At 30.6% G+C, this 14,263-nt stretch overlaps 1 long non-coding RNA gene across 1 annotated transcript in view; it reads right to left on the bottom strand.

The window, feature by feature from the left end:
• LOC142324607 (uncharacterized) overlaps window positions 1–12,587 on the bottom strand; it is a 29,900-nt gene extending 17,313 nt beyond the window's left edge. Inside the window, exons 1-2 of the long non-coding RNA XR_012756344.1 lie at window positions 12,454–12,587; window positions 1,943–2,054 (exon numbers count right to left, since the gene is read on the bottom strand). This is a non-coding gene — a long non-coding RNA (uncharacterized LOC142324607). The remainder of the gene's footprint in view (window positions 1–1,942; window positions 2,055–12,453) is intronic.
• Window positions 12,588–14,263: the final 1,676 nt, after the last annotated feature.

The following is a 14,263-nucleotide window of genomic DNA, read 5'->3' on the forward strand; positions in this document are numbered from 1 at the left end:
CATATCATCCTCATTCATCCTCTGAAGTAACACCTGAACGGTAATTCCCGGAGGCTAAACAGGAAAAAATAAAAGCTATTGGTGTTCAGACTTAGGTGTATTTAATTTTTAAATACTCTTTACATATTTATATTGTTATTATCATTTAAATGTTGGAATTTTAATGTATTTAATAGGATTTTTAAACTTAAATATGTTCGGCTTCGGTCGGATTCATTCGGATATTTACAGTACACTCGGCTCCTTTCTTATGCATTCGGCTGCTGACGATTCAGCGTCTCCTTACACATCACTCGGCTCCTTTCGGATGCACTCGACTCCTGACGACATCACTCGCCTCCTGACAGTTCACACAGTTCCTTTCGGATACACTCGGCTCCTGACGAAGCAGCGGCTCCAGCAACATTATTTAAACAAGTACACCGTCATTATTGTCGTCATTCATTATTCAGTTTTCAGTCGTCATTCTTGTTCAGTTCCAGTTACAAAACAGTCGCCTACAAAAGGCAATCGCATTATTCTTGTACAATCGCATTCAGTAACAGTTCCAGTTTGTAATTCAATTATAATAAACATTTAATAATATATAAATAATTCATTTAACATTTCCAGTATATTAAACATTCAATTTATACACACAAAAGTATATTCAAATATAGTAAAGAACTAATAATACCATCAACTTAAAACTTAAAAAAAAAATTAATTAATTAGCAAGTCCTAGTAAAGGCAGTTTTATACGGATTTGAATACTAAATCGTGGATACCGATATTCTTTGGTGGTTGGGTTTCAATTAACCACGCATCTCAGGAACGATCGATCGGAGACCGTACAAGACTACACTTCATTTACATTCATACTTAACATCCTCATTCATCCTCTGAAGTAATATCTTACGGTGGTTCCGGAGGCTAAACAGAAAAAGAAAAAAGTCCTTTTAATCTGCATGCAACTGAGTTGAAAGAAGTCCTATCTTCAGACCTACTGTACGATTTCCATCTTCTCCTAAGCCGTCTCTTAGTATTAATGAGGTCCAGTACATCCCTTGGATAGTCCGTACCTTCCTTCTTATTTCTCTTCCGGTGTCGTGCGCCAGGCTCCTTCTTGAGTTCTTAAGTTAAATACTGTGCTGCCAAATCAATAAAGTGATTATAATAAAATGTAATGTATAAAGTCATCGTATAAACGTAAAATGAACTTACAGTGTACAATAAAGTATTGATTTAAAAAAAACGTACTAACTATCAGATATTACCAGTTCGTACATCAAGTGTGCTGTGAATTGTGAAAATATTCTCCACGTACCACCCTTTTTTTTTTCTTCCTGTTTAGCCTCCGGTAACTACCGTTTAGATAATACTTATGAGGATGATATGTATGAGTGTAAATGAAGTGTAGTCTTGTACATTCTCAGTTCGACTAATCCTGAGATGTGTGGTTAATTGAAACCCAACCACCAAAGAACACCGGTATCCACGATCTAGCATTCAAATCCATGTAAAATTAACTGGCTTTACTAGGACTTGAACGCTGGAACTCTCGGCTTCCAAATCAGCTGATTTGGGAAGACGCGTTCACCACTAGACCAACCCGGTGGGTTTCCACGTACCACCCTAACACCGATTAACTACACAAATACAAATATGCGTAGTTAAAATTTTAAATCTACTCTACCTACATATTTGCCTTCCCAACTCAAAAATCGCAAGCAAGATGTGCAAAAAATCATAGATGATACAACGCTATCATCTACAATAATCAGAAAACTAATTGAATATTTGACAGAGATGTTGAAACATAGTTCGGCTTTTCAAAAAAAATTAATCACTGCATACCACGAATAAATTATTATTATTAATATAAACTTAGATCTAAAATGAACCGACTACAACCACTATGAAATGTGATGAAGAATTGGAAAGATTAGTAAAAATGACTCACGGTTTTTGGTTTTATTATGAAGATAATCTTTTTGAAATGATTTTTCTTTTACCATCATTAGTCCAGCTCATCTCTATCATTGGTAAGGCTGCTGTGTTTAGTACCAGTTTTACTGAAAATTAACGTTAATTTAAATTTATTTATTAACATAATAATTTGTATATTTTATTTTAATTATTTTTTTCAAACGAATTACCTATAATAGTTACCTTAATAGTTATTCTATGAATAAAACGTTTTCAATCACACACATACACGCCCGCATGCGCGTGCCCATACGCTCAGATATATATACACTGATTCATGAAAAATGTAACAAATGTTCAGGACATGTACTGGTGAAAAAAAAGAAGAAAGTTCAAATAAACATAGGTTCGGAAATTTATTTTAAATATTTATTGAGATTCAAATGCAATAAAAAAAACTTACTTGTTGGAATTAGCCGTTAGTATTGCCAACTTATGGATTATATTATATGACAAAAATTTGGATAAAATTCATTTTTAATTAACTTAGAGATGTCAAATAAATTGTTTTATTGATATGTTGTTTTATTTAATTATTATTATTTTTTTAAATTTGATTGTTTATTATTCTATAACCTTTAATTATTTTGTTTTGTTGCATTGAAAATTGTATTTCGTTTAATACCTAGTTCATATCTGCGTTATTTTAATATGTTTTGTTATTAATAAACTTCAAAATTCTTAATTTTGTAATTAATTTTTGTTGACTTTATTCATACTATTTTACTCGGAAATACAATTCTCTTCAAGTTTTTGTTTCTAAATTTTACGCTTATTTAACAAATTATTTTACGCAAAACTTAAACCAATCTCTTACCATCATTTTTTTTTTGTCTTTTTACCTAAATTTCTCGAAAACTATTAATAATACAGATCTGGGATCTACTTTTTTTCAATTTTTCAGGTCAAATCTCATATAAAACCACTAAATGTACATTTTAATTTCGGTTCCAGAAATTACAGTCGGGTTAATTTTACCGAAGGCGTAGAAATCCGGGAGAAATCTTACGTCACCCGGCACTCGCTAACGAAGCGTTTCCGAACTGTGTTTATATAAGCTTTCCTGTATATTTTCACAAGTAGAACAAATCTGTTTGTGTGTGTGTGTGTGTGTGTGTGTGTGTGTGTGTGTGTGTGTGTGTGTGTGTGTGTGTGTGTGTGTGTGTGTGTGTGAGTGTGTGTGTGTGTGTGGGTTTTGGGTGTGTGAGAGGGGTGGGTGTGTGTGTATCTGTGTGTGTGTGAGTGTATGTATGTGTGTGTGTGTGTGTGTGAGTGTGTGTGTGTTTGTGTGTTCACATCTGGAAAATTAGTGTAAGTAGTCATCCGTATCAGACGTTTTGTAAAAATAAAAACAATGAAGTTTATGAGTTATTATATTACAATTTAACTACTCTTCATTCGCTCCAACTGAATGAGAAATTAAATTCTAAAAATGTTAATGAAGATAAATAATAGCCTAATAAGAAAAAAATTAAGACACTTGAACACATAAAATAATGAAAAGGACATACGGCAATAAAATAAAATGTACGAAAGTTTTGCGTTGTAAACACAGTAAAAGTGAAAAGAGAAAGAAACAAAATACGATAAGGAGAAAAGAGGGATAGTTGTATGCGTAATGATTCACAGATGGGGGATAAGTGGGAAAAGGGTGGATAGGACAGGGCGGTGTAAGCGAGGAAGGGGAGGTAGTGCAAGCAGTAGATAATGATATGATTCACTGAGTCAACACGAGCGATGTGACGGATGGCGTCCTTCTTGGATAAATATATGGTATAGCACCCTAATTGCCACTGAACAGAAGGAAGAGGTGATAAGGGTCGGTCGAGCATAACCGACATCAGTCAGAACAATAAAGGAAAAAGAATTATTCTTTTTTTTACCGAACTCATCGCAGTCGAAAAAATTTTAATATACAGTCAAAAAAAAAAGAAAGGGAATGACATCGAACATGAGGTGGTAATAAAATATTTATGTAGTAAGTGATCGCATTTTTAACAAACCCACAAACATTTTATCGGCAAAATTTTGGTAATTTTAGGAACTCACCTCCCTCTATGTAAGAATTTAATTGTCTCTCTTTCTCACTCTTACATCAGTAATATAAAACGAATTGGGAACTTTTGAAAATGTTTTTCGAAACAATATAATTTTTCTTTGTCTTCTCTTCTCCACCTTTATATAAAATAACTGTTTTATATTGCTGCTTTTATATTCTTATGCTGTATAATTTGTGCAAGAGCTCCTTATTTCTCTATAGGTTCTCCCCTATTTTAAACAGCCATACTTTATTGCTCCTTCCATAAACAACAAAACATTTTTAATTTGTCTACTAATTTTATAGCTAACCATTCAATATAGTTAGCCCATTCTCTTAAAATCACCTTTTCTCTACTTTAAAAAATACGAGAGATATCTTTAAAGTAAAGACCGCTGGAAAATTTCTCTCCTTAAGGTTGGCGAACCTGTGTCGTTCATGGCCACGCTAGTAATGTACACACTACATTGTTGTCTGTAAGTTGTCGCATTGTAGTATCTTTGATTACGTGTGAGTTATTACGTTATAAAATGAATAGGAAAATTCATGTTGCGGCCGATTGTGAAATACGTGGAGTAATACGATTTTTAAACCATCAAAACAATAAACCGGCTGAAATTCATAGGCAGTTGGTTTCTGCGTACGGTGATAATGTAATCAACGAAAGAAACGTCCGAAAATGGAGTGAAAGGTTTAAAAATAACAGAATTAATGTGCACGATGAAGAACGTTCGGGGAGGCCCTCGATAAATACCGAGGACTTGTTGAAACACGTCGACGATGAAATCAAAAAATATCATCGCACGATTTTCGACCTGGCCCTTCTTTTCCTGATGTTTCAAGAGATGTTATTGGTCGCGTTGTTCATGACCATTTAGGCTTTAGAAAATTTTATGCACGTTGGGTACCGCACGTCTTAACGGAACGTCATAAAAAAATTCGAATGGGATCTGCTTTGGAATTTTTGATGCGCTACACTTAAGAAGGTGATGAGTTCCTTAATTAAATTGTTACTGGCGATGAAACGTGGATTTCATATTACACGCCAGAGAGAAAACGGCAGTAAAGTGAATGGCATCATCCTCAATCACCAACCAGACCTACAAAGGTCGAACCACAGCCGTGTGAACGCAAACTGTTGGCCGCAGTCTTTTGGAATCGATTTGGCATGCTGCTGATTGATTTCATGTTACGTGGAACGACTATAAATGCAGAAGCCTACTGTGAAACTCTACATAAGTTACGGCGCTTCATTCAAAATCTACAACATGGGCGGCTGACCGACGGCGTCGTCCTGCTGCACGATAATGTACGTCCACATGTTGCGGGTCCGACACGTGATTTACTGAGAACATTTGGATGGGAAATTTACGATCACCCACCGGAATTAGCTCCTTCTGATTACCATTTGTTTTTGGGAAATTGAAAGAAGTTTTGAGTGGTAAGCAATTCCCGGGTGATGACGAACTAAAAAATGCTGTGAATCAGTGGATTATATAGAGAAGTAGTATTAAGGTATGTAGTTCAAGAGAAATAAAAAATATTTATAAAGTTTTTAGAATAAATTTTTTTTACAATGGAACGGTCTTTACTTTAGAGATAACCTCTCGTACAATCCATTATTATGTAGATTCTCCCTTAGTTTCTAGGAAATCTGAAAATGGATGCTTGTTATTCTTGAAAGTGACTATGTAATTTTTGTGATTCTACTTCTGATTTAGATTGCCTACAATCATTCCAACTATGGCACTCAATGTACATTATCATTACAAGATTATTTTCCCTGAGGCAAATAGTAATTCTACCACTATTTTAAATCAATAAAAACAACCTGAAAACCAAATTGATGTAAAGAATTTTTAAATAAAATCCTTTTTTTTTGGAAAGTTAATAAAAAACTGGAAAATATACAGAAACTTGAATCCCACACTTTAGAAAATTCGATAGAAAGGTAGATATGAATGTAATGTCTTAATCTTAAATGCAATGTTTCAGAGTCTGGCGGGGGAAGAATCCTTTCTTAAAATAAACCTGATCCAATGATTATTTGTGATAAATCTGAAAATAATACGTCGGGAGTCTAGTTAAGTATGTTACGATTTTTTTTTTATACCAGTATGCTTTAATATTTACACTGCTAAACCAAAATATATGAAATTGATTACAAAAATATCTTATTTTATAGAATTTTTTTTTTTTTTTCAAAAACTGACGTATCATAATGTAGTAAAATGAAACAAAACTAGAACGGCTAGATCAGGTGAAGTGCTTCATTGCCTAATTCGAATGAAATGCTATTTAAAAAAGATAAAAATGAACATCTGGTTGTCAAAACTGATAAAATATAAGGAAATATAACAGCTTAAAATAGTTTTATTTACAATTTATATTACTGTAATTTGGATTTTTTCCTACCGAGTATAGTGTATAACGTATGGTTTAACAATAGAAAGGGATCAATTAATTTGGTGCTTTACACTTAATGTAAGTGTAACAATATCTCTTTTGATGCACATAAACTACCTGAAATAGAAAAGTCACCAATCAGATTTTCTTTTTCTGACAGTCTTGTTTACTATAGCCAGTCTGTATGGAGAACAGAACGGAGTTTCATCTAGAACTAATAATAACAAATATTTATTATTTTTTAAATATATGATACCTTTAAGATTATCTACACATTATTGTAAATACTTAACACACATATATACGTTTTTGTATATTTTATTACTGTATTATGTATTTATTTTTACTATTACTATTAAATTTACTGATGTTATTAATGGTCATTAACATATTTATTAATTTTCTTGTATGTGAAGTGGTTCGAATTATAAACATGCTCACTAATATTTTCTTCTTTACGTACTAATATTAACATTTAATTGAAAATAAAATCAAAATATTAAATTCATACAAATAGAATGAATGAGAAGAAAGGATAGGCACATCTTAAAATAATGGAAGACGTTGGTAGCCAAATACCAAGCTAAAGGAAAATGAGGACTGGACGACTGTGAAATAGATGACACTGTTTGGATATGGTAAATCTAATCACTGTTCCTAACCTACGACTATGAATTTTTACAAAAAAAAATTATTTTTGTTCGTATTATACTAAAAACTCATTAATGTCATTTAAATAATTCATTATAAAAAAATTAAAAAAATAACAATGACTGTACATTTAAACTTTTCTACTACCTGGAATTTTAAAGAATTAGTAACTACATCTTTACAGATGAAATTTTCCATGTTTTATCAGTATGAATACGAATTCCTAAGCGTTCATTAAAACGAATTTTAGATTACTTAATTATTCCGCCCATACATAAATTCAACTAAAATTCCTTATCAATTTCATTTTAAATTTAACTTTACTGAATTGACATGTGAAACGTTTAATATAGTGCTTATTCACTAAAAAAAAAAAAAAAAAAAAAAAAAAAAAACCATTGTACCTTTACTATTTTAATGAGTAAATAGTTAGAAAAATGTGAAAAACCCAAAAGACAATAGATTAAATCTTTCCTTGTTAAATAAAAGTATCACTCGATACTGTTTACATGTACACGAACTGTTACTGGATTTCTTTTATTAGACGGATTGCGGACAAATAGTTTATCGAATTATACGGTTAGTTGCCGGCTCTTTCCCTCAGATTTTGCAGCCCAAAGTACAACGAAATCGCCGTCAACGTCGTCGACGAAGCAGTAGGGAACTGTGATTGTAGCCTAGGGGATTTTTCCACTAGACGGGAACGACGTACGACAACTTTATTGCTCGCACTTCATTTCCACTGCTTGCTCCACAGAAAACGAGAGTCAGCCCCCTCGTGATAAACAACGCACCAATACTAGCTAGTCAAGATTTTACAAAGTCCCTCACCCTATCACATCTATGTACACACACACACACACACACACACACACACACACACACACACACACACACACACACACTATCTCTCTCACACACACAAGCGCGCGCGCACACATACATACACACACACACGTCCACGTGCACACCCACACACAGTATCTTTCTTTATTTCTCTTTTTCTCATTGCATATTACACGACTCCCAGTCAATGTCAGTTCACTACATTACAACCAAGTAAGGTTTCAATTTTATACTTAATATCCTAAGGGCAGGAACTCAATCCCTTAATATTGTATAAAACAGTATATTATTAAACAACTAACATTTAATTTATCCCTTCCACCTAAAACTAGGGTTCAAAATCTTTTATTCTTTTTATATTAAAATATTATTATTGTTAAGTCAGATTTTATTTATATACTCGTACGAGAATAAATTTAAATTACATAATAATATCAGTAATGAATTTAATTACTTATTATGATGGATCACTAGAATTTAATTAACGGCCAAATTATTTATATTATTGTATTTTTAAATTAACGAAGCGATAAATTATGATAAGAATTAAAATTTAGTATAAAGCACTGAAGAACATAATTCATACAGCATCAATTAATAAAATTCTTATACCCGAATAAAATTAACGCATTAGTATGGGTATTAAATATTACCAATATGTGACAAATTTTCAATTATTGCATCCACAAAAAAAAATTGAAAAAAATTAACAATGAATTCATTAAAAAGTCCTGAAAAAATTAAAAATTATTATTTTTGTGACTGTGCTGTATGTAAAAGAAAAAGTATTACAGGAAAGGTGAATTACGAACAAATCCCTCTCCTCGAATTCTGTTCACGTTTTAATTTTTACACACAATACTTAAAATCTTCGCTAAAACATTTTGGGTATTTTATACTTTAGAAATAATGTAACATAATTTAGAAAAATATTACTTCAAATTATTTTTGAGATTAGTTTTTTTAACAACTGGCCGTTACACCCTTCAACTTGAATATTTTAGTATTTTATTACAATTATCTAAATAAGGATTTATCCAAAGATTGAAAAAAATATGCTTGTCACAGTAGGGAATACAATTAAACTCTAAAATTTGTCTAATTTTATCTATTTCAACCAACTAATTCTTTTATGAATGAAATATTACTAAGATAGGAGTAATTTGCAACGTTTACTACTAGAATAAAAGATAATACTTTTAATTTTTTCACATAATTTTTTTCAAACGGCCTATACTGTTATTTGGAATGTGTTTTACCAACATTTCATAGTACCGTAATACAAACAAATTTAGATCAAGGTGGAAGTGAGTGCATTATGTTAGTTTTGACAAATTTAACAAATTAAAATAGATTTTTTTCGAAAATTGTTGTAAAAGTAAATGTAATTTTCAATTCTTGTGGAGCGGTTAAACAATAATTTTCATATGAAAGAAAATAATTTTATTAGTCTCATGGGAAAGTACTTTAGCATTAATGATGATGCTAATCTGTTTTCTATTCCTAATCTTTTTATCTATTCCATTCTAATTTACATTAGTTAGATTTTTTAAGCTTAAAGAATACCAACGGCAAAAAATAAAATTCATAATTTACTTTTAAAAAGCAAATACTCAAATGAACGGGTAAAAATATTTGAACTATCTTTGTGTTCGTAAGTGCAGTAGATGCTGGTTGATTAAGACAAAGCAATTATTTATCTAATGTACAGAAATTAATAAGATTATGAATGGAGCTTACATACTCTGTCACGTATCAGTCGACAAATCAATTTCTGGTAGAGATGTTTTATGTTCTTAAAATAAAGAAGATAAAACTAAATTATAAAGCTCCTAAGGATAATGAAAAAACTGAAACTGAAGTGTAAATACTTCAATAAACTGTAAACATAATATTTAAGGAGACTTCTTTAAAATAAAAAAGAGATTTATTTATCAACATAAGTTTTTTAGCGTAATTTACAAATGAATAATTAATACTCATTTTAAAGATAAAAAATGAATAATTAATCATGTTTTACGCATAATTTTACAAAAATGTGTTAATACAGAAGGTATAGACAACCGGTTTAAAAATTAAAACAATCGCTTTTTCTTTAGTGCATATTTCTTGACATAAGAATTAATGAAAATAGCAAATGAATAGTTAATGTACTTCAAAGAAGAAGAAGAGGGGAAAGAATAAAACGTTTTAACGATGAGGTACATGCATACATTACATTATATTACTACACTATTATTATTTGCACAGTTCTTCAAATTGATTCGTAGTCCAAAAGAGAAGAAGAAGAATTCAAAGGTGTGCTGCAATCGAGATGAATACAACTAGTACAGTTAAAATGACAAAGGCTGTTAATTTGAAACGCTCGCTCCGGTACAGGGCGACGTAACGGGTAGGCGGGAACGGAACGAGGTACATCATACGGGATGACTTTTTACTTTGTCACCCAGGATAATAAATTTGAAAGAGAACGCGCGACGTTTGGCGTGCGGTAGCCGGTGGCGGGTGAGAGAGGGCGGGTAGTTATAGAAGAGAGGACAATGGCACGGTGTTTGCATACACGGAGGCGGCAGCAGGCACGACTGTTAGGTCTTGCTTTGTGAGAGAGCGGAGCCGGGCAACACATTCCCTTGAGAGAGGCCCTTTCAAGGGAAAACAAATAAAAAGTCCATTCGTAGAACTAGGGGGGGGGGGTCGTCTGTTTGCCGTCATCCCTATTCATTGTGGGATGGGCTTTTTAACAGCGCACTAACCGCAGGATAAGGGGATGCTGTTATCACTTTACCCCTCAGTCTCCTTACCTTACATCACAAATTTACTCCCCTAAACGGAACGACAAGGTGGCTCCTAGATCATCCCCGGTCTAAACCGGTCGGTACAATTGTAAATATAAAAACCTACGAGGGTAGGTAAGAACCACGACAAAAAATATTCATTCCGTCTGAACAAGAATCAAAGAATTCACATCGGCTTCATCAAGAACGCACCGATTAACTCACCGAGATGTACGTATAAAAGATACAAAAGCGTCTACAATTCTAGTTAGTTCAGAAATACATAAATTCGTTTAAAAATACAAGTAAATTTTCCAAAGAAGAATATAATATTTCTAATTAATAACATAAAAAGAATTAAATGGCTTTTAACAGTAAATATTTTATAAGTCAAAACAACTACCCAGGATTTCAATAAACTACTATCAAAAATCCATCTTATAAAAATGAATACAGTGAAACAGAAACTACAACGAATAATGGATTAAATAAGAGAAACGTTTCTCACCAATATCAGAAAATTTGTTTAATAATGAACATTTGTTTAATAATTAACATTGTTTAATTATGTTCAATATTAACCAAATTTTCTGATATCTAATTTTTAATTGTTATGGAATAAACATTAACAAATGAACTAAAAAGCACGCCGTAAACTAAGATATATCGTACACTTCCTCTATATTTTTATAAAACATTTAATCGATAAATAAGACATAATGTAGCAAGATACACCCTTAAATAGAAATAAAAATATATAATAAAATACATAAATTTACAGAATAAGTTAATTAGGTCTATTCATTTTGATATGACTGTTATAGTTTAATATTTTAAGTTTAAAAGTAGTACAGTAAAATTTTTCTGTAATCAAGATTTTTATCAAATACTAGCATCCCCCGGCTCGGTTTCACCCGCACTATATGTGTTAGAGCTTCAAAAATTGGAAATATTTTCTTAATAATTATTATACGTGGACTATTGCTCTCCGGTTTTCGCTACTTATAACTTACCGGAAGTAATAGATTAATTTGGATGAAAAATAACCTTTCAGTTGTTAAATATGTAAAATGGTATTTAATCTCTTTAATTTATTACAAAAACTATTTTTTTTTATCTATGTTACGATAATAATACAAACTGATCTTAAGTTTAGTAAAACACATAATAACTACCTGAAGAAGTCGATATTGACATAGACAATATCTATCGGTATAACAATAATATTAAATTTAACTTTTTAAAAATCGTAAGATGGCTACAGTTAACATTTCGTTTTTATTGATACAGTATTTTCGGGTTTATCGGAAACAAACGAAAAATACGTGTGATGAGTAAGTGTAGCGAGATGAAATTCTACACTGGTTGCTTTACAAATTTTCATATTTAATAAAATCTTTTTTTTCTAAAAAAAAAATTGTTAAAAATATTAATTTTTTTAGTTTTATTTTTATTTAAAATGCGGATAGAAGTAAAACTGATATCATGAAAAAATCCGCTCGCAAGAAATGTAAAGGCTAAACATTTTTTTGTTGATGAAAACAATAAAACAAGTGCAATAACCGTTGAAAGACAAATTAAGAGCATGAGTTAAGGCTCTCTGGAGTAAGAGAATACTTTTTTATACTAAATTTTTGCTTGAAAATACTTTGAATACAGAATGACATAAGGCTATATACATATGATTACGCTAAAACAATCTGGCATTAGGAACAAATAAAACATGGGTGGAAACTTAATTTTTCGTTTAAAAAAAAATCATCCACTTACCTGGAAATTTTATAAAAAACGAATTACCGAACCCGGATCACTCGATGAAGAGTTTAGCTGATAAACACCAACAAGCCGAATAGAGAACTTCTTTTATTGAAGTCAGTTAAAAGAATTGAAGTTAACTTATTCAAAGAAGCCAAAAAAATAATTGGATAGTTCAAAAAGTACTGTTGTAAGCAGGAATACCATAAAACTGTAACAACAAAATAGAAGAACCTTACGCGTCTTTGAACAGCAGATTTTTACCATTATCTAAAAATTACAGTCATATTTTACAAAAAAAAAAGAAAAAAAGTAGTTTCTATGTCATTTTTCCTTTGTAAATTTTCCAACGGAAAACTCAAACTTTTCAACTTATCACTAATAAGTTACTTCCACTTTTTTAAATCACACTGTAACTTAATTTCCACGATATCTGAATAAATTATAAACAAAAAATTACGCAATAAACAAGACAATCTTCATCGGATGAAGTAAATATTTGTCAAAAACAGCGTTCTCTGAAAAATATTTCTACGAGTTCTCGATTATTATTAAAAAACTAAAATATCGCTTGTACAACCTTCGATAAAACATTTTGATTTCTTTTATTTTATAATTTATTCATTTTTAGCAATTTATAAATTGTTTAATTTAAATTTATAAAATTTAATTTAAATTTATAAAATTTAAATTGTTAAATTTAATTTTAGATTTAATTTCAGATTAAAATAGATAAAAAATTTCAGATTTAATTTAATTTCACATTTAATTTATTAGTCGTTTACAATTTATTAATTGTTAGCTAATTCAAATATTTATTCGTAAATGTACTAAACAGGTATACAACCCTCAAATTTCATTATATTTACCAACTAGTAAACATAACAGTTGTTAACGTATAAATATTTAAATGTAAATTAAATTGGGTTTAATTTAAATTGTTAATTTGATTAACTAATTTAAACTGTTACATTTTCAAACAAATATATTAGTGTTCTAAATACTCTTGGTCGAGAGCGAAAAGTATTTGCTAGATCCGTAAAACAATAGATAGTGCTTTCAAAATTTTAAGGAAATTAAGGAAAAACCAAACAAAAATCTCACTTAGAACACAAAAAAATATTCTTTTTTACACTTTGAAAACCTCAAAAAGTGTCAAAAAGAAAGAATTTTTGTAGGAATACGATTCCAATACTTTATCATGCACAATTTCTTTTTTAATGTCACCAATACGTTCAGAGAACAGCGACGTTAATTAAACCAGGTTACCCAGTTTAAATAAAGAAAAACATTTAATTATGATAAGGTAAATTTTGCTATAATTTCGTTAAACCGTTAACAAGATTTAAAAAAATTAAAATTAACCGATATTCACATTTTTTAACTTTTATTTAGTTTTATTTTTTATACCATATGGTTTCATATTTCCATTTGAAAAGGAAAAAAAGAAAAATGAATTTGATGAAAGGTTATTTTGTTGAATAGTTTGAAGTACCTCTCTGCAGTATTGATTCTTCGATTTTTTTTAATCTTTTCTTTATACAGTAGTAAATAATCTACAACAGCTTTAGAACTCCGTTTTTAAGTTATTTTACTGACAAAATAAGCAGCGGTTTATCAACTTAACGCTAGAAAAACTGAAGACATGCCTTTTTTTCTCAAACAGTCCTTCTAGGCAGACCTATTTTATCATCTTCATTCAAATTCTTTAATAATTCTTTGGAATAATCATTTTTTAATTATTATCCATAGCTAGAAGTTCTTAAAATCTTTAGAATTTAAAATTTTGTAGCCTTCCTGTTTTCGCCATTTTCACAGCTGTTAA

The sequence above is a fragment of the Lycorma delicatula genome, chromosome 5, assembly GCF_047948215.1.
Source record: "Lycorma delicatula isolate Av1 chromosome 5, ASM4794821v1, whole genome shotgun sequence".
Taxonomy (NCBI): Eukaryota; Metazoa; Arthropoda; class Insecta; order Hemiptera; family Fulgoridae; genus Lycorma; species Lycorma delicatula.